This window comes from Monodelphis domestica, chromosome 4 (assembly GCF_027887165.1).
Source record: "Monodelphis domestica isolate mMonDom1 chromosome 4, mMonDom1.pri, whole genome shotgun sequence".
NCBI lineage: Eukaryota > Metazoa > Chordata > Mammalia > Didelphimorphia > Didelphidae > Monodelphis > Monodelphis domestica.
Window position 1 is genome coordinate 111,615,971 of NC_077230.1, and position 19,848 is coordinate 111,635,818.

The window sequence follows — 19,848 nt, forward strand, 5'->3', positions numbered from 1 at the left end:
GCTGGACAAAAGTGAAACATTCCCTGTCTTAGAGCTTACAATCTATTGGTTGGGGAAACAACAGGCATTTAGGTACCTTTTCTATTTAACCCTCCAGTAAAGGCAGCTAGATGTCCAGTAGATAGACCACTGAACCTGGACCTGGGAAGACATGAGTTCATTTTGAGTGTCAGGACTTACTGCATGATTCTGGGCAAGTCACATAACTTATGTCTGCCTCAGTTAATAAAGTTGGGAATCTATTGCCTAGAATTGTTGTGAAGATAATATGATATTAGATTTTAAAGTGAATTGCTGATCTGAAAGCACTAAATGAGTGTTGTTATTGTTACTATTATACTAGCACACGACCTCGCATGCAACAGATTATTAAACATGTTTGTTGAATGATCACGACTAAATGTCAGTAGCATTAGCAGGAGATAAACCATAAACAGAGAATGAGGATGGCAGCCACACCTCTTTAATTAACACAAGCATTGCTTTATTAAAACTAGCACAGAATTCAATCACTGCTCTTCTTTGGACTTCTCCTTTCTCTTAAATGAAAACATCAGAAAAATCTGAACCCCGTTAATTCACAACCAGTTCTCTTTGCTCTCTCCAGTCTCTCCTTAATCAAAGTAATGAGATTTTACTGTATATTGTGGCTCTTTTCTCAGGGGACAACCCTTCAGGCAGGGACTATCTTCAGGACACATACAACTTCTAATTACTCATCTATAGCTTATTAATACATTAAATCAAGAGAAGCCCTAGCCATTTAATTGGCATTTAGCAAATTTGTTAGGGCGGTGGTAATTAGATACCAATTGGCATACTTATTAATGTCACTGTTTAGGGCTATTAATTGATAGCCAATTAACTTACAAGAGGGCTGTCCTGTTAATTGTGGAACAATCCTATACAATCCTATAATTGGGAATGCCATTACATTTGTCTCTTTTAACATAGTTGTCCTCTTTGGCCTCATGTCCAATGCTCATTGTAAAGTTGGAATCTGGAGGTTCTTCCTCTACTTGTCTCCTGGAAAATAATGGGTTAGAGTCAGATTTAGAGTTGGAAGGGGCCTTTGAGATTGCCTAGACTAAGCACCTCATTATATAGTTGAGGGAAATAAAGTCAAGAGAAAATAAATGACTCGCTCACATTCACCTAGGTAGTTCATGATAAAATATTAATTTGAACCCAGATCAATTCAATTCAATAGTACCCCCTACAGTAAGACCTCATTTTACATGAACTCAACATATATGAATTCAGCATAATGTGTTTGGCAACTGATAACAATAAAGGCAGGAAAAAAAATCCACATTTAATTACATGCTAAATCTTCGTTGTTTGCCCAAGAAACATAAAGTCTTGCAGCAGTTCACCAAATCACAAGCATTCAAGCTCTAAGAAGTATTAATGTGAGTCATTAGATTGTTTTGCACCAAACAAGTCAATTTCGTTCTTTGTCCCGAGTTCTTATAATAAGTTATGTCCTGTGGCTATCTAGTTTTCAATACTGTCCCCAAAGTACAAGAGTAGTGTGGAGATTGGATTTGGCTCTCCCCTGATTGTAACAATGAAGGTACTTAGCTTCTTCTTTTATTGTGAAGATTAAATTGTAATCCCTGTCTATTTTTAGATTTTAATCCTCAAAGTGTAAACCCAGTACTTAAAGTAGATCTACCCATTTTAACCACAAAAAGGTATGAACTAACCACAAAAGTGTGAACTAACCACAAAAGGTGGGAACACTCATTTCATACATTGAGTGGGAGGTCTGTGACCTACATATGAAAGAGTGGGCAGTCCTGGTGTGAAGCGTCTGCTGTGACTGGAGATGTAAAATTTAGGGGAGGTGACACAAGAGAAAAGGGTCTTTAAATAGTAGAAACAGAGTCACATGGAGATCAATCAGTCACTGAGAGTTGGACTGGAGGATCAGTCACTCAGACCTGGAGGGAAGACACTTGGCTGTGAAACTGGACCCCTGGAGGAGCTTGTGCTGGAGACCTCAGACTGCTTTCTTTTTAGACAGTCACTGTGATGAGGAGAAAGGCTGACTTGTTGCCCTTTCTGGACGTGTGAACTTCTGAGAAAGGCCCATCTTCTTGAGACTCCTTTCCCCTGACTAGTGCCTTAGAATTTCTACCTGGCTCATAGGAAGCCAGAGGTGCTCTCTCTCTCTCTCTCTCTCTCTCTCTCTCTCTCTCTCTCTCTCTCTCTGTCTCTGTCTCTGTCTCTGTCTCTCTCTGTCTCTGTCTCTCTCTCTCTCTGTCTCTCTCTCTGTCTCTGTCTCTGTCTGTCTCTGTCTCTGTCTCTGTCTCTGTCTCTGTCTCTCTCTCTCTGTCTCTCTCTCTCTCTCTCTTCCCTAATATCTTCCCTCTATTGTAAAAATAAACTACTACTTAGTTCCACTTACTTGAGTAATTCATTTTGGGATTTAGAAATTAAATCCCTGGTGACCACCAATTAAATAATTCAGTCCAACCTAAAATTAACAGTAGTGAAACTGGTAGCTCTGATAAGCCTAAGAAAGTGTAAGAAATCCTTATTAAATAGTGAGGTTCACTATGATGCATGGTTATCCACTAATGCAAAGGGTCTTAGAATGCATTGGTTATATAAAATGAGGTCCTACTGTACATAATAGCTATTATGTAGAGTGCAAGGTATACAGAAACAAAAATAAAACAGTTGCAGCAGCCTTGGAAAAGCTTACTTATTGGACAAGAAACAATATGCACACAGAAAATTAAATATAAAATATATTCAAAGTAATTTCAGTGATGGAGGTAGAAAAAACTCTACAGGTTTGATGGAAGGAGCAATTTGCCTTTTCAAGGTCCTGCTAAAATCTCATCTCCAATGAGAAGCTTTTCCAGCCCTCTTTCATGATAACGCCTCCCCCCTGTCTGTTGATTATCTCCAATTTATCTTGCATATATCTTGTTTCCACATACTTGTTTGGAAATCTTTTCTGTTAGATGTGAGTGATTTCTCTGAGAACACCCCAGGAGGAGAGCAGGATTCCTGCTTCTAACCCATTTCATATCGTACAGAGGAAGACCAGGACAGGAATCCCAGACCAAAGGAGATCTTTCATTTCTGGAACCCTAAACCAGTAGAGCTACCCAGATAGCTGACAGTGACTGAGTCTGCCAGCAGTCTACTGTTGCTCAGACCCAAATCCATGTTAGAAACATGCAGAGTCCAAACCAAGGAGTTAATGATCAGACTACTTTGGGAGTATAGAAAGCTTTCGAGTCTCAAGCTCCAGCTTTTCTTGAGATCCTGGAATTGTACAACTTTTAATATCCCAAGAAAGCAGCAATAGGACTAGCCCAGACCTTCCTTGTAGAAGTGCATAGAGCCTGGATCTGTAATGGGATGTGGGACCCTAAGAAATCTGGAGACCCTAAATCCCAAGGGATCCTTAAAATTTAGATTTATGTGAGAAAAAGCTTTGCCTCTGACCCAGGAATGTGGTATAAAACTGATACAAAGGACAGTTGTGCAATCACTGAGATCTGCAAGGAACAAAGATATGGGCCCCTTTGGCAGGACATATACTGCATACCTCACTCCTACTCCCCAGCTTATGGGACCCTTGAACTCAAACCCCAGACATATGGACTCATTCCATGGATGTGTGCTGCATACTTGACTGACAGCCTATTACTCACTCCCCTGACTTCCTCTCCTCAGTTTTTTTTTTTAACTCTTACCTTCTGTCTTGGAGTCAATACTGTGTACTGGCTCCAAGACAGAAGAGTGATAAGGGCTAGGCAATGGGGGTCAAGTGACTTGCCCAGGGTCATCCAGCTGGGAAGTGTCTGAGGCCAGATTTGAACCCAGGACCTCCCGTTTCTAGGCCTGGCTCTCAATCCACTGAGCCACCCAACTGCCTCCTAAACCTATTTCTTTTTACCTTTTTTTTTTTACTTAAAAATACTGTGGAGAAACATGTCTTATTATAGGAACAAATCTCGAACTACAAATAGTTAAGCAACTGCATATATAACATCTTAACATTACAAGGCAATCTCCTTCTTGCCTCCTGGCCATATAATCCTCTCTCTTCATAAATTTCTGTATTTTATAAGTTTTGCTGTGAGCCTTCAATTCCTTGGGTGAATTAGCCCTCTGCAACCAGTTTAGATTTCGTCCCACAACAGACCTAACAAGTCTAAAGTCAGGAAGTAAAATGGAAAGATGAACAAACCAAAAGAGATTCCCTTCACAAAATGTGACAAGAATGCTCAAGGACACTGTGAGGAACAGGTCTTAACAAGATGGCGAACTTCTCTTATAAGCCTGTATAATGGAGTAAAAAAAATGGAGTTAAGTGTCATGTTCCCAACTTAAGCCCCATTCCCCACATCCACATCAGTGGGGCATGACAAGGAACACATGATAGGTTAGTCCTTTAAGAGGCTAACAGGTAAAGTTGCTTTTGTTTTGATTGGTTAAAATTCACGTGAATGATTGTGGTAATGAGGCATTGTAAATTGCACTCTGATCAGCTGGCTCTAGAGACTAGATTATAAATCTCTAGTAACTGACCAATGGTGAATGAGGGAAGGAACCATCTTTACATCAGGGACTAGGATAAAAAGAGCCTGTATGCTCCCATACTCTGTATTTTCTTGCTGGCATAAGGGTTCCCATTCTCTCAAGGATGAAATAAAATAGTCTTTGCCATATTAATAACTGAGCTCAAGATACTTTTTTTGAGTAGGTAGTTGTTTCTCTCAGACACAAACACAGAAAAAGAAAATGACTTCAAAACATCTATAAGCAAAGCCTCAAAGAAAAAGCTTGGGCACAGACTCAACTGGAGTTTCTGAAAGAGATTAAGCAAGGGTTTAAAAAAGAGGAGTTAAAATGTTTTTTTTTTTAAATAAATAAAATTAGAATCCTAGAAGGAAAAAATGTAAAAGAAATGAGACCTATGGAAGTAAGGATAAGAAAGGGAATTAATAGTTTGGACTGAGGAGTATAAAATTTTCCCCAAGCAACAAACTCCATACAAATCAGAATGGACCAAACAAGCCAATGATGGTGTGAAACAACAAGAAAAATTTAAAAAATAGAGAAAAGACTAAAAAAAAAAGAAGAAAATCTATGGTAGAACATTTGCTGACCTGGAAAAAAGACCAAAGAGAAAAAAAATTAATAACCATTGCACTATTTAGAGGTAGCTAGTAGATAGCTAGATTCCTCTTTGGTTAGAGAGCCAGGCCCAGAGACAAGAAGTCCTAGGTTCAACTCTGGCCTCAGACATGTCCTAGCTGGGTGACCTTGGCCAAGTCACTTAACCCCAATTGCCTAGCTCTTACTGCTCTTCTGTCTTGGAATCAATACTTAGTATTGATTTTAAGACAGAAGGTAAGGATGAAAAAAAATCGTTACACTTTCTGAATATCATGACTGAGAAAGCTTAGATACGTTTTTGCCAAGAAATTTTAAAACTGTCTAGATCTCTTAGCACCAAAAGGCAAAGCAGAAATATAAAGAATCCATCAGTCATCTTCTGAAAGAAATCCCAAAATGAAAACTCCCAGGAACTTCATAGCCCAAATTCAGAGCTTTGATGTAATTTTACATATATGTATATATATATATACATATATGTACATGTGTGTGTATTGCAAGCAGCCAGAAATTTAAATTCTGGAGAGCCATAGCTAGGATCTCATATACTTTGTAGCCACCATTATAAAGGATCAGAAAACTTGAAATATGATATTCCAAGGCAAAGAATATGGGGTTCAGTCAAGAATAACTTATCTGGAAAAACTAAATATAATACTTCAGGGGAAAATGAATCTTTAATGAAATAGGGGTTTTTCAAGCATTCCTGATGAAAAGACCAGAACTGCACGGAAACTTTGAAGTTCAAATGTAATAGGCAGGAGAAACATAAAAAGGTAAACATGAATGGTATGACAAAAAAAGAATAAATTTACTGCTTACATTCAAATGTGGGGAGATGACATATATTTTCTCTGAGCCCTATTGTTATCAGGAATCACAGAGAAAATCCACTTAGACCAGGCCTGGGAGCAGTTAATGATCTAAAAAAAGAAGAGAAAGAGAGAAAAGAGGAATACACTGAGGGAAGGGAAAGGAAGATATGGGAAAATTATCTTATATAATTGGGTTCATAAGGAGACATCTATACAAACAAGGAGGAGGTGGTTGTGGGGGAGAGACTAACATTTTAATTTCACCTGAGCTGGTCAAAAGAGGGAAGAACATACACATACATACCTATAGATTGGACACCGAAATACATTTTTACTCAATGGGGAAATAGGAGTTAAAGGGAAGGAATAATGATTAAGTGAGTGATTAGTCTTAAGTGACACAAACTCTTAGATTATATAAGAATATTTATAGCTCTTTTCAAGGTGGCAAAAAATAAGAATCTGTGGGGGTGCCCATCAGCTGGGGAATGGATAAATGAATTATGGTTTCTGAGTATAATGGAATGCTTTTGGAGTGTAAGAAAGGATGAAGGGGAGGGTTTCAGAGAAACGTAGAAAGATCTGAATGAATTGATTCTGAGGGGAGAGAATAGAACTAAGGGAGCAATTATGCAATTGGCAACAATATCATAAAGATGAACAACTCTGAAAGAATTAGAAACTGATCATTGTAATGATCAACCATTATTTCAGAGGACTAATAATCAAGCATGCTACCACTTCTTGAGGAGCAGTGAAGGACTTGGAATGCAGGATGAGACCTTTTTTTTGGCATATGAACAAGATGAAATTTGCTTTCCTTGGCTATATGGGTTTTTATTTTTCTTTTATTCTCAATGGAGGGTAGCAGGTGGAATGGGATATAACAGTATAGCAGCTTTGAAAAGAGATTAACTGTCTCCTATTACTCTCCAAATTCCATCTGACCCTTGGAATGAACCCACCCTTTCACAGAATCATAGCTTTAGGCTATCTAGATCAATCCCCTCATTTTACAGCATGAAGAAGCTAAGACCCAGAGAGGTTGTGATTATCTGAGGTTTTGAGAGTAGAAAGGGGTAGAGGCAGAGTTTAAAATCACTCTCCCCAAGATGCCTCAGCACTGCCTATATTAACTGTTTAACCTTCTTTTCCTTCTTCTCTACCATTTATTTCTCCTACTGGTCCTCCTTTCCCCTACTAAGCTGAGAAGTCTATGAAAATGCAATTCAAGGACAAGGACAGCCAAACCTATCTTTTGGGAGGGTTATCTAGGTGAAACAAGGCAAAAATAAACATCCAGATTTTGCCTTGGCTGGGCTTCCCATCCTGGGGTATGGGAGACACCCAAGGGAGACAAAAAAAATTGTCAAGATGGTGCACAAAAGGGCAGCTATGTGGCTCAGTGGAGAGAGAGCCAGACCTGGAGACAGGAGATCCTGTATGGATTCTAAGACAGAAGGTAAGGATTTAAAAAAAAGAATATGGGGAATATTTGGTAGATAACAATATTACACTGTTAAAATATTCCAAATATAATTGTAGCAGAGGGGGAAAAAGGTATGGATTAGAGAGAATAACTTTATGATCCAAAAATATGTTATAAACAGAGTAGTTTAATTATGAAAATTAATCTTTTATTTAATTTCTTATGTGCATATGCATCATAAACTCCAGAATTTATTTTCTTTTGTATTATATACAGGGAGTATGGGAAGGTTTTCTGAAAGTCAATAGGTATTTCCCCAAAGTTGAGAACCCCTGTTTAAAATGAAAAATAATTTAAAAAATGGCAATCTGGGATATGGACCAAGAGGGGCTCAAGTGGCAGTCTGGTCTCTTTTTGGTGGCAGTGGGAGATTTATGGGATGATTGCATGCTTCTCAGCCTCTAGTCTTTTCCTGGACCAGCTGTCAGAGCCACCTCCTTCTCTCCACCCACTGGCCTTCTTGAGTCACAGACCAGCTGTCATTGGGATGCCTTGCTTGGTCCCTTCTCTCCCAAGCACTGAGCCCAGGGCAATTGCCCCAATTACAGGACCCTAAGGATGGTTCTGGCCATAACACACTGAGATTGCTTATTGGGTCAGCTGCACAATTCTCATTCAACTATGTTTGATTACTTATAGGGGCAGAGATGATTTCCATGCATAATCCAGTGCTGTCTTGGAATTCAGCAAGCATCATTTACCATTTCTTACCAGAGAAGCCATTGTTTTTCCTGTCCTTTCCTCTCTTTAGCATCCAATCCTTCTCACAAAAGCAGATGTACATGTTAATGGCATGTCGATAGGAAATTAAGTCACAGTCTGAAAGGTAGATCTGATGATCTGAGATAGAAGAGATCTCATTGGCTATTCACCAATCTTTTGGTTTTAAAGGTGAGGAAACTTATTCCAGGGTGATTAAGGGACTTGCCCAAAGTCACACAGGTGTTGTTAGAGGTAAAATTTGTACCAGATCATTTGAAAAAAAATTTTTTTATATAAACCCTTACCTTCTGTCTTGGAGTCAATACACAGTATTGTATATGTGTGTGTATATACAGTGTGTGTATACACAGTCAATACACAGAAGAGTGGTAAGGGCTAGGCAATGGGGGTTAAGGGACTTGCCCAGGGTCACACAGCTAGGAAGTATCTGAGGCTAGATTTGAACCTAGGACCTCCCATCTCTAGGCCTGGCTCTCAATCCAGCTGCCCCCCACCATTTGAAATTTAAAAAGGATATACACCCACACAAATATGTACATATTGGTAGAAGAAAACCTTATTTGTTGTTTCAAAATAAATCCCTGTTCCTGTTTTTACCAACCTGTCTTGTATACTTAAATCACACTGGTCCCAGTGAGTGAGGCATCAGCCTAACTTCACTGAAAGGTACTGAAGAATCAAATAACCTCAATATCTCAATATCCCACCACCATCATTATTATTACTATCATTATTTCAATATGCTATACCAGCAATAGTGAACCTATGGTACAGGTGCCAAAGATGGCAGGCAGAGCACTCCATGTGGGGATGAACCCCTCCCCCAACACTTCCTTCCCCAGTTCATTACTAGAAAGACAGAGGGGACTTGGGCAGAGCTGCTACCCTCCCCCTCTCCACTGTGCCTGATGACATTTTTTCACATCCCCCACCTTTCTACCCAGCTGTCCAATGTGAGTACATGTGGGGTTAGATAGGCGGCTCAGAGGCAGCGGAGCTAAAGGGGAGCAGAGGGCTTAGGCCACTTCCCTCCCCCAATCCATAATCCCTGAGGATATTCCTCACTTCACCCTCCCTCTGCCCATTAGCCCAATGGTTTCTGGGCAGGGCTTCCTCCCTCCCTTGTGTGGGGTGTGGGGTGGGGGCAGGGAGTGCCTGGCACTTGATGGGATGGGGAGGGGTGGGGGAGGGTTCAGCACTCTGTCCCTAAAAGGTTCACCAACACTGCTCTATATACATATATGCAAACTAATTATGTAGAAAAGGTCATCTCTTTTTTAATGCTACTTCTACTGCATCCAGAGCTTTGTTTTCTGGGTCTTTGGTAGCTGTGGCACCTTCAAGGGTAGTTGCCAGGATGCATCTCCACAGAGGTTGATTATGTAGGATTTAAATTTATGTATAATACTACAAGTATTATTTTTTTATAAAGTTTATTATCTGACAAAACAGAACCAAGTGACTAAGTTTTTCTACCTAGGGAGAGAGGGAGAATCCCTCTAGGTCAGACTGGGGTGAGACCTTGTCTTAAAGCTCTGTAGGGACACATGACTTTTAATGATCTCTTCTGAGGTCTCCTAGGACTGAAGTTCTTCTTAAGGTCTTACCTGTTTCTCGCTGATATAATTTTTGACTTCTGCCTATCTCAATATGGATGAACTCTCCCACCTTCAGTGTATGTGGAAAATAATTGGTCACTATTTCCCCTTTAATAATCTTCTCTGACACTAATACTTATTGGTGGAACGATGAACTGATCTAGACATTTTGTAGAGCATTCTGGAATCATGTGTGCCTAGAGAATGATGAAACTGTGTATATCCATTGACTCAGCTACACACTGTTGAGTCTGTTTCCCAATGTGATCAGGGGAAAAAGAAAAGAAGCTATCTATTCTAAAGTACTTATAGCAGCTCTCTTTGTGGTGGCAAATAACTTGACATTGAGAGCATGTCCATCATTGGGGAATGGCTGAAGAAGTTGTGGCATATGCTTATGATGGACTATGTGGTAAGGAATGATAAGCAGGCTACCCCCCAAAAACCTATAGAAAGACCTTCATGAAATTCTAAAAAGTGAAATGAATAGAACCAAGAGAACATTATATACAGTAACAGACATAACATTTGAAGAATAATTATTTATGAGTGTTCACCTCCAGAGAAAGAACTGATAAACAGAAACATGGAAGAGATAGCTTCATATATATATACATACACACACATATACATATCTATATATATTTTCCCATCAAATGATATCTTCTCTATTGGGGGTGAGGGGGAAGCCGGGATGTAACCAAAAAGAAACAAATACACAAAAGCCAAACAAAAGAGGAAAGAATCCACTCTTTACTTAAAGATAGAAATGAAATGTCTCTTTCTTAATCTCATGTCCTCTCCAAGGTTGCCACTATCAATTAAAAGTTGGTGCGTTTTCTTTCTCTCATGGGAATCCCTCTCCAATTTTATAATGGAAACCAATGTGAACATAGGACTTGCTTTCCAAGAATTTTCTTTAGGGCCAACTTTCTGGAACTATTATTGGTAAAGCTAGGAGTAGCCTGTCTAATCAAATCACCTTTGGAAAACGTGATTAATTGATTTCTAGCTGCTTTCTCTGAGGATTGCCACTCAATTCACTTCACATTTTATAATGTTCCTTTGAAAAGGAACTGCAGCAGATTGGAGGTGATTCTAAAATGGCAAAGAAAAAATGGGCTACAGTGAGGGTATGTGATGAACTTGAGGTCAGAAAACAAGTTAATGAAAAAAATTGGGATGTAAGCTTAAGTCTTCAGTCTCTTGGCCCATGCATGAGACATCTTGCCCTCTGGAAAGAGCATAAGAATGTGGAGTTGGACTTGGCTTTGATTGCTAGCTCTGCCATTTACTGTGTGACCTTAGGTAATTCTCTGGGCCTGAGTTTCCTCATCTATAAAATTAAAGTCTTGAACTAGATGACTTTTGAGGTCCCTCTGGCTCTAAATCTATGATTTTTTAATCAGCAGATTTCTGATCCTATTCTTTAGTCATTTTCTGCTCTTCCTTTAAGAGCACATATATATTTCACATATATATGAATAAATATTTATAATTTAGTATATGAATATAGCATGTACATGCATTTTTTGGTCTAAGAAAAAGGCCTAAATTTTATTTATTTATGCTTTATACTTTATATATAAATATATAATTTATATACCATCTATAATTATATATATAAATATATACAATTGTATTTTATATAATATAGAAATACTCATATTAATATAAACATTTATGTAAATGTATAGAAATAAAATCTATCATCATCTCTCTGTCTTTTTCTGTTTATCAGCTTTCACCCTATTTAGCATGAGGATGTCGATGTGTGGCTCCAAGGGGGATAGAATAGACATTTCTAGCTTCTTCTCCCTCTGTCCCTTTCTAAGGGAGACTTTAATTCCAATTGTGGAGGAAGGTGAAAGATGTTGGGGCTGTGGTCTTTGCCAAATTTTCCTTGATCTTCGTGAAAGACAGTGCATTGATCTCCAGCAGTAAGGGGAGAGAGAGAGTTCATTGGGTGCCCACTCCTTGAAGGATTTTGTGTGGCAATAGGGTTATTAAAATAAGGATTCTTTTCCTTAGAGGGTTGTGATCTATTTGGAGAGCTAGGACACATAAAAATATAGATAGCAATGAATAAATGCCTCTAGAGGGCAACAAGTATTGAGTGGTAGAGACAGAAAGTCCTATAGGAATTCAAAGGAGGGGAAGAAAGGGCACTGGGGATGGTCAGGGAGACTTCATGGAGGAGGTAGAATCTGGAAAGCTGAATCTATTAGAGAGGAAGAGGAAATCTCTTCTAGGTCATATGATATAAATCTGGAAGGGATCTTTAAGGTCATCTAGTTCATAGGACCTCATTTAAAAGGCGAGGAACTTGGAGTTCAAAGAAGTTACATCATCCTAGCAGTAAATAGCAATGGTAGGTTTTAAGTCAGGGTCCTGGATATCTAAGTTCATCATTCTTTCCACTGAATCCCTTTGCCTCTCTGATACATACCAGGTCCCCAGAGGCCCCTGACAACTGGAGAAAGAAGCTGCCAACTTCATATGTAACCCAGAACATTGGAAGGATAAGCATTTTCATCTCCCCAGAAGTGGCCAGAATTCTCCAAAGCCCAGCGAGAGATTAATAGAGATCCATGTATATGTTAGAAATGCATGCATTATTGAGCAGAGAGATCTTTGAAGATAAATGGGGGAGATGAACAGTTGAGCCTTGATCATTGTGATTTTCTGGGGGAGACTTGCCATTAGCCTGAGAAGAGATGCTTCTCTAGCAGGGGAATGAGGTGCCAGGGACTACAAAGTCCCTGCAAATGAAAGACAAGGAAAGACAGCATGGGGACCAGTTACTTCAAAAGTCCTTGTCATAGTATGTCCTTAAGGAATAGTTAAATCAAATGGAAAGAGCTTGCCTTTGAATTCTAGACTCTTCCAGGATGAGTTCTGATAGATCAGTTAAGGAGCCATAAAAACCCCCCAACCATTACTAGAACAATTAAAGTAACTCTTGATCATCTAACAGAACCAGATGAAACCTAACTGGTCTCCAAATTCTTAATTTTCAAAAATTCACTTAGGGCATTTTTGAACTTAAAATAACTATTGGAGATAATTACAATGTCTTAAGGGAAGGTATCTAAAGTATTTTTGAGTATTTAGATTGACTCACAAATGTGCACACTATACCTTTGCAACCTTTTTTGTCTTGTCTCTTGTCAAATAGAACTTCAATATACAGTATGTGGGGTGTGTCAGTAAAGTTGGTCAACACCAGCATCTATCGAGCTTTTTTAGTACTTTGTGATTCAGTTAAAACCTGTTCTTTCCCAGGCTTGGGCAAAGGTGCTGTATCTGAGGAATGTGCTATAATTTGATTTACATACATTAGAGCACATAGTAGGGAAATCTTAGCTTCAGTAGTAACATGGCAAATGTATATAGTGAAATGTCTTTTTATTGTGTGCTTTGCATATTATGTAAATACTTTGCACGTCTTCCCCACTCCCATCTTTTTTTTCTTTTTCCTTGGTTTTTGTTTTTGTTTTTTTTTGTTTGTTTTTGTTTAAGTAGTGTTTGGCCTAAAAGAGTGATATGCTTGCTGCTTAATCAAAGGATTAAAATTTTAAAGAAGAAAAAAAAAACCCCAACCCCCAATTTTTCCTTTTTTCTACTTTTCTCCAATATTCCTTTGTCTTTGGTTCTGGAGCAGAGGGAGAAGGACCACAGTGCATGGATTACTTTAAGACCAAAATTAACTCATGGATCAATGTCTCAACCAGAATGGTCTTATGCATAGGTAGAATCATTGACTATCTTCTTGTATGAAATGTGGAGCACCAGGAAGACCATCACTCAAATATCCAGCTGAATTGCTTGCTAAGTAGACTGAAATTCTATTATTAGACCATTGCACTTCTGAAGCAGGGGTCAGCAAACTGTGGCCAAGCAGTCTGGTTTGCTGCCTGTTTTTTTTTTTTTAATAGCTGTGAGCTCTGGGGAGTGGGGAGAAGGCAAAAGGGGGGGGGGTGCACGGTCATGGAGTCATTCACAAATCAGTGTAAATATTAGTCTAAATTAGAGAAAGAGGGACAAAGCATTTATTAAGTGCCTACTATGTGCCAGGTACTGTGCTGGGCGCTTTGAAAATATTATTTCATTTGATCATCATGAAAACCCTGAGGAAAGTAGGTGATATTGTTATCTCCATTTTAAAGTTGAGGAAATAGAGGCAAATAGAGCTTAAGCATCTTGCTTTGGCCAGAATGGAAGTCAGGTCTCCTAATTCCAGGCTCAGTAACTATAGCCACTTCACCACCCAGCTACCTCAAGGAAGTAATTAGGGTGCCATGATGGAGGCTTGATTGAAAGTTTAAATTGAGAATGTGGGGAAGAAGCAGCAGATGTAAGAGGAATGGAAAAGGTGTTAGAGCTAAAGTCAAGAGATGCTGGGTTCTAATCTTGATTCTGAAACAGAGGACATGACTTTGGGGCCATTGCCATTGCTTTATTTTGGTTTTCAAAGAGGATCAATGTGGGGTGATGTCTTGACTCCCATGTGAATTGAATTGAAGTGAGGCAGAGCTGCACAAAGTCCTCAGCCTCACTCTCTTCCACTCATTGAAGTCTAGTGACAAGTCAGGAAGACTGGTGATGGTTCGGGATGCAGGGGATGACCTTGGAGTCTTTGGTGTCTGACCAAGCTCTAAGCCTTCCACAGCATCCCCTTCAGTGGTCTTAATGGCTGATGGAACAAATTATTCTCCTCCACCCAGGGAAGTCTTCACCTGCTTGGGTAGACGTCTCCCTAACTCATGACAGGTTTAAGTCCTGTTGGTTAATCTCAACCTGGGTCAGACAGTTTTACTGAGGTGTGACTGCCACAGCATGCTATGGCTTCTTGAAGTCACAGGTGAGAGCTGATTGAAAGGTGGACCCCAAAGGTGGATGAACAGCCCTAAAACGAGCTCAGCAAACCCTCACACTAGACGTGTTCATCCTCCCTGAACACTCCGTATTCCCCAGACCCTCAGTTACCACATTTGGGACCTCAGTTTCCACATTTGTGAAATAAGAGGTCTTCAAGGTCCCTTACTTTTCTGATAGGATTCTATGCCACTAATTATGGGGAGCCAGTCTAAAAAGAGAGTTCCAAGAAAGACAGGACTGGGGACCTTCATGGGAATAGGAGGTAGGTGCCCAAAGGAGAAAATGTGATATAAAAATGGAGACTCAAATCTGGCCTCAGACACTTTGTAGTTGTGTGACCCTGGGCAAGCCACTTAACCCCAGTTGCCTAGCCCTTACCTCTCTTCTGTCTTGGAGGTGATACTTAGTATGGATTCTAAAATAGAAGGTAAAGATTTGAAAAAAAAAAGATAGTTTGGACTTCAGGATCCCTTTCAGCCCTGATATCTATAATTCAATTTGATTCAACAAACATTTGCTAAGCACCTACTGGGTGCTTGGCACTGAGGATATGACAAACATGAAACAATTCTTGCCCTGGAACATCTTATTTTATGGGCGTGGGGGATAGCAAGGCAGAGCCAAGGCAGGACTGTGAAGAAATGCAAAACAATTTTAAGAGGTGGAACCACACTGACAACCATGGAGGGAGAATCAGGAAAGATTTTGCATAGGAGATGGCATCTGGCCTGTGCTTTGAATGAAGATGAATTGAATAAGGTGGAGGTGAGAAGGGGTGCATTCTAGATATGAGGGATGGACTTGGGCCAAGATGTGGAGGTGGGAGAGACAATGCCAAGTGTGGGCAACAACAAGCTGGCTGTTATACACAGTGCATGAAGGGGCGTCATGGGGAATAAATATGGAAAAGTAGGTGGGAGCCAGATTGTGAAGGGCTTTTTCAGTGCTAAATAAAGGAGTTTGTGTTTTATCCTGGGCCCCTGACTTACCTTTCCCTATGCTGTTGATCCCCTGTGGCAGCCCAGGAAAGCCTATGGAAACTTTCTGAGAATAATATTTTTAAGTCATAAATAAAATGCATATAATTATAAAAGAAACCAATGCTATAAAAATGCAGTTATCGAAATATCAAAAAACCAAATTCACAGACATCCATTCCACTTCCTTAAAGGCAGCTAGGCAGCAGTGAATAAGGTGCTGGATCTGGAGTCAAGAAGACCCGAGTTCAAATTCAGCCTTTAGACACTAGCTATGTGATACTAAGCATGTCCCTTAACCTTTGCCTTAGTTTCCTCAATTGTAAAATGAGTGTAATAATAGCATCTATTTTCCAGAGTTGTTATGAGGATAAGATGAGATAGTAATTGTAAATCATTCAGCACAATGTCTAGCACATAATAGATAGTTCACAAGTCCTTCTTTCCTCCCTCCCTCCCTTCCTTCCTTCCTTCCTTCCTTCCTTCCTTCCTTCCTTCCTTCCTTCCTTCCTTCCTTCCTTCCTTCCTTCCTTCCTTCCTTCCTTCCTTCCTTCCTTCCTTCCTTCCTTCCTTCCTTCCTTCCTTCCTTCCTTCCTTCCTAGCTTTCCTTTATTTTTTCTCTAGAGTCCTTAGGGAATCACTGAATATTTTTGAGCAGAGGAGTAACAAAGTCATATCTGAGTCTTACGAAAGATTTCTTTGGTACCTTGGTGTCAAGTGGATAGAACAGTGAAGGTTATCATAATAGAACATATAAATAGGTCTAGCTAGAGTGGATTGGTGGATTGAGAGCCAGGTCCAGAGATGGGAAGTCCTGGGTTCAAATAAGGCTTTAGATACTTCCTAGCGATGCAACCCTGAGCCAATCACTTAACCCCCATTGCCTAGCCCTTACCTCTCTTTTCCTTGGAAGCGATATGTAGCATTGATTGATGCTAAGATGGAAGGTAATGCTTTAAAAACAAAACAAAACATAAACCTTGGTGACTAGAAGGATGATGGTCTCTATAATAGTAGAGGATTTTGAAGGAGGGACAGTTTTAGGGGAGAAAATGAAGAGTTCTGTTTTAGACATGTTAAGTTCAGCTGCTGATGAGACATTCCCAAATTAATTGGTCAGTATCCTGTAGGGGTTACATTCTTTGGCCTTGGTTTTCACCACTAAAACCAGCTCAGGCCTCCCTTTTTGCCTCCAATTACCACTCCATAGACAAGTGCCTACTTGGGCCTGAATGATCCCATAAAAACTGCAGTTATAGTTAAGACTCTGTATTCCCTTGTTAGCTAACCTTGAGCAAATTGGGAAACACTGCAATCTCCTGCTTTTATTCCCTTTAATTTCCTTAAAGATCCCAGAGTACAAATCTAGAAGCAGCAAAGGAAGATAACATCTTGCTCCCTACCAACCTAGAACTCGCATAAAGGAGCTTCACTAACACACATCAAAGATGTGACTTTTCTTAACAAAGGGGAATGCTGGGAAGACATCTTTGGAGTCGTCAAGACACCAGTCCATTCTGGGGAGCTGCTCTACCAACTGTGGAAGGCCTCAGCATTATACTACCATCTTGGTTGTTCCATTGTTTTTCACTTGTGTTTGACTCTTTGCGACTTCATTTGGGATTTTGTTGGCAAAGATACTGGAGTGGTTTGCCATTTCCTTCTCCAGCTCATTTTAAAGATGAGAAAACCAAGGCAAACAGGTGTAAGAGACTTGCCCTGTGTCATAAAGCTAGTGGGTGTCTGAAACCAGATTTGAACTCTGGAAGAGGAGTCCTCCTGTCTTCAGGTCCACTGTAGCACCTAGATGCCCTACTACCATCTCAGGCCAGCTGTATCTTTTAATAAAGCCCTTCTAGTCTGTAAGTCTTGTCTGTGGGGTTCCTCCTTTTCCCTTTCCCTAGTGTGGATGCAGAATTACGATGTAATTACTCGTTTGGAACTGCATTTGCCATCAAACGAAGGAGCTGAAATAGATGGGAAAGGCTGATCAGTTTTCCTCCTTTTTTCATCTCCTGGAATCTAGAGAGCCCTCATTCCACTTGTGAGAATGACGATGCTATTTTAGCAATGCTTGTTTTTTTTCCTTTTGTACTCCCAAAATCCATTTGGTGTTTCTTCTAGAAGGGAAGGTGAAATGGTTGGAGGAATGTCTCTTAATTCTCTGGGTCATCTAGGTTCCTTCCTTCCTTCTTCCTTTCCTGCCTTCCTTCATTTCTTCTTCAGAAGAATAATGACAGTATTCTTTGTCAGAACAGAAGAAGTGTTTCAAAGAGAAGATGAATAAAAATATGAAGGGACTCTTGAAAAAGAATGTGGCTATGCAATAACAATAATGTGAAGATAACTTGGAAAAATGTAAGAATTCTAATTAATATAATGACTAACCCCAATTCTGGAGGACCGAAATGAAGCATGCTATCCACTTTCTCATAAAAGAGGTTGGATTAGCTGCAACTAGATATCTCAGTGGGTAGAGAGTCAGGCCTGGAGATGGGAGGTCCTGGGTCCAAGTCTGGTCTCAGACACTTCCTTATTATAGGCAAGTCACTTAACTCCAGTTGTTTAGCCCTTACTGCTCTTCTGCCTTGGAAATGATACTTAATATTGATTCTGAGACAGAAGGTCTTTGTAGGTAAGGATTTTAAAAACAGAAAGAGAAAGAAAGGAAAGAAAGAAGAAGGAAAGAGATTGGATTCAGGGTACATTTTCAGACAAGGCCAATGAGAATTTTTTTTGTTTGTTTATGCATATTTGCTACAAGGAACTTTTTCTTTTTTGAAGGTGAGGGGATGAGGTGGGAGTGAGAGGAAGGAGGTAGAAGGGAGATAAATAATTAAGTGGAAAAAGTGAAATAAAAACATAAGAGAATATTGGAGGGGGCAAGAATTCAGTGAAAAAAGAGAGAGACATTAATGAATGGAGGAACACTAATGCTATTTAGATAAGAGACAGTCAACTGCTGTTTGTCCTGTTAAGGCCATAGAATTAATATAGAATTAATGGCAAAGGCCAAAAGATGGGAATATGTCTGGACTGACCTGGTTTACTGTAGTGATGAGAAGACAGCTAGCTGAAGGAGGGCAAGTATATCACAAAGGTACACAGTAGTTACAAATTTGATCTTGGACTTCTTCCTTTGTCTCGTCCTTGTGGTGGATGAGAACGTTTGTGTTTGTGTTGCTTGGTGGGTCATGGCTTATCTCATTCTAGAACTCATATTCAAAGGGTGCATCAGAGTTGGAGTAAGCAATGATGGAAGCTGTGATCAGATTCAGCCTATGGCTGCCTATTTGCATTGTACCAGCTGAATTTATGCAACATTTATGGAATGATTTAAATTTGCAAAATGCTTTACAAATATTATTTCTCATTTTATCCTTACAACAAACCTGGGAAGCCGGCACAATTGCTTCCTTCATTTGACAGATGAGGAAACAGGCAGACTTAAGTGATTTGCCCAAGGACACACAGCTAGTACATGTCTGAGGCAGGAATTTACCTCAGGTCTTCCTGGTTCAGTGCTCTATCCATTGTACCACCTAGCTTCCTTTGGATTTGGAGCCTGGACCCCAACTGATTTGGAAAAGCTATGTTCTCTCCCAATCTACCATGTTCTCTAGGACCTGAAAAATAGATTCTTCAGTGTACCTTATTCCTGGAACTCTGATGTGCTCAGGACATGACTAAGCTGCAATGACAGCATGTTATTAGTCAAGAAACATTTTTTAAGTTCTTGCAAGGTGCTAGGCACTCTGCAGATGCAAAGAAAAGCAGTTCTGTGGTCCTTGCTTCTCAAGAAGCTCACACTGTAGTGGGAGATACAATATTCAAATAACTATGTACACATGCACATATAATATAAAAGGAAGATAATATTAGAGGGAAGGAAATGGCAACTGAGGGAGGAAGAGAGGGGAGATCAGTCTTCCAGCAGAAGGCGCCCTGAGAGCTGGATCCTAGATCTTTTGAGTCTTACTAGACAATATCCTATGCATGCCAAATCCCTTCTCTGAATAGGACACCTGAAACTTTCCCCCTTCCCCCTCTATCTGTTTCTAACATGATCTGGTGGTATAACACTTGACTTTATAGATCCTTAGTTTCTTCATCTCAAAAATGGAGGTAATAATATTTGCATTATCTACTTTATAGGGGTGGGCTGGGAAAACATATTGTGTTTGGTCCCCTCATCTCCACTCACAACTACCTTAAAT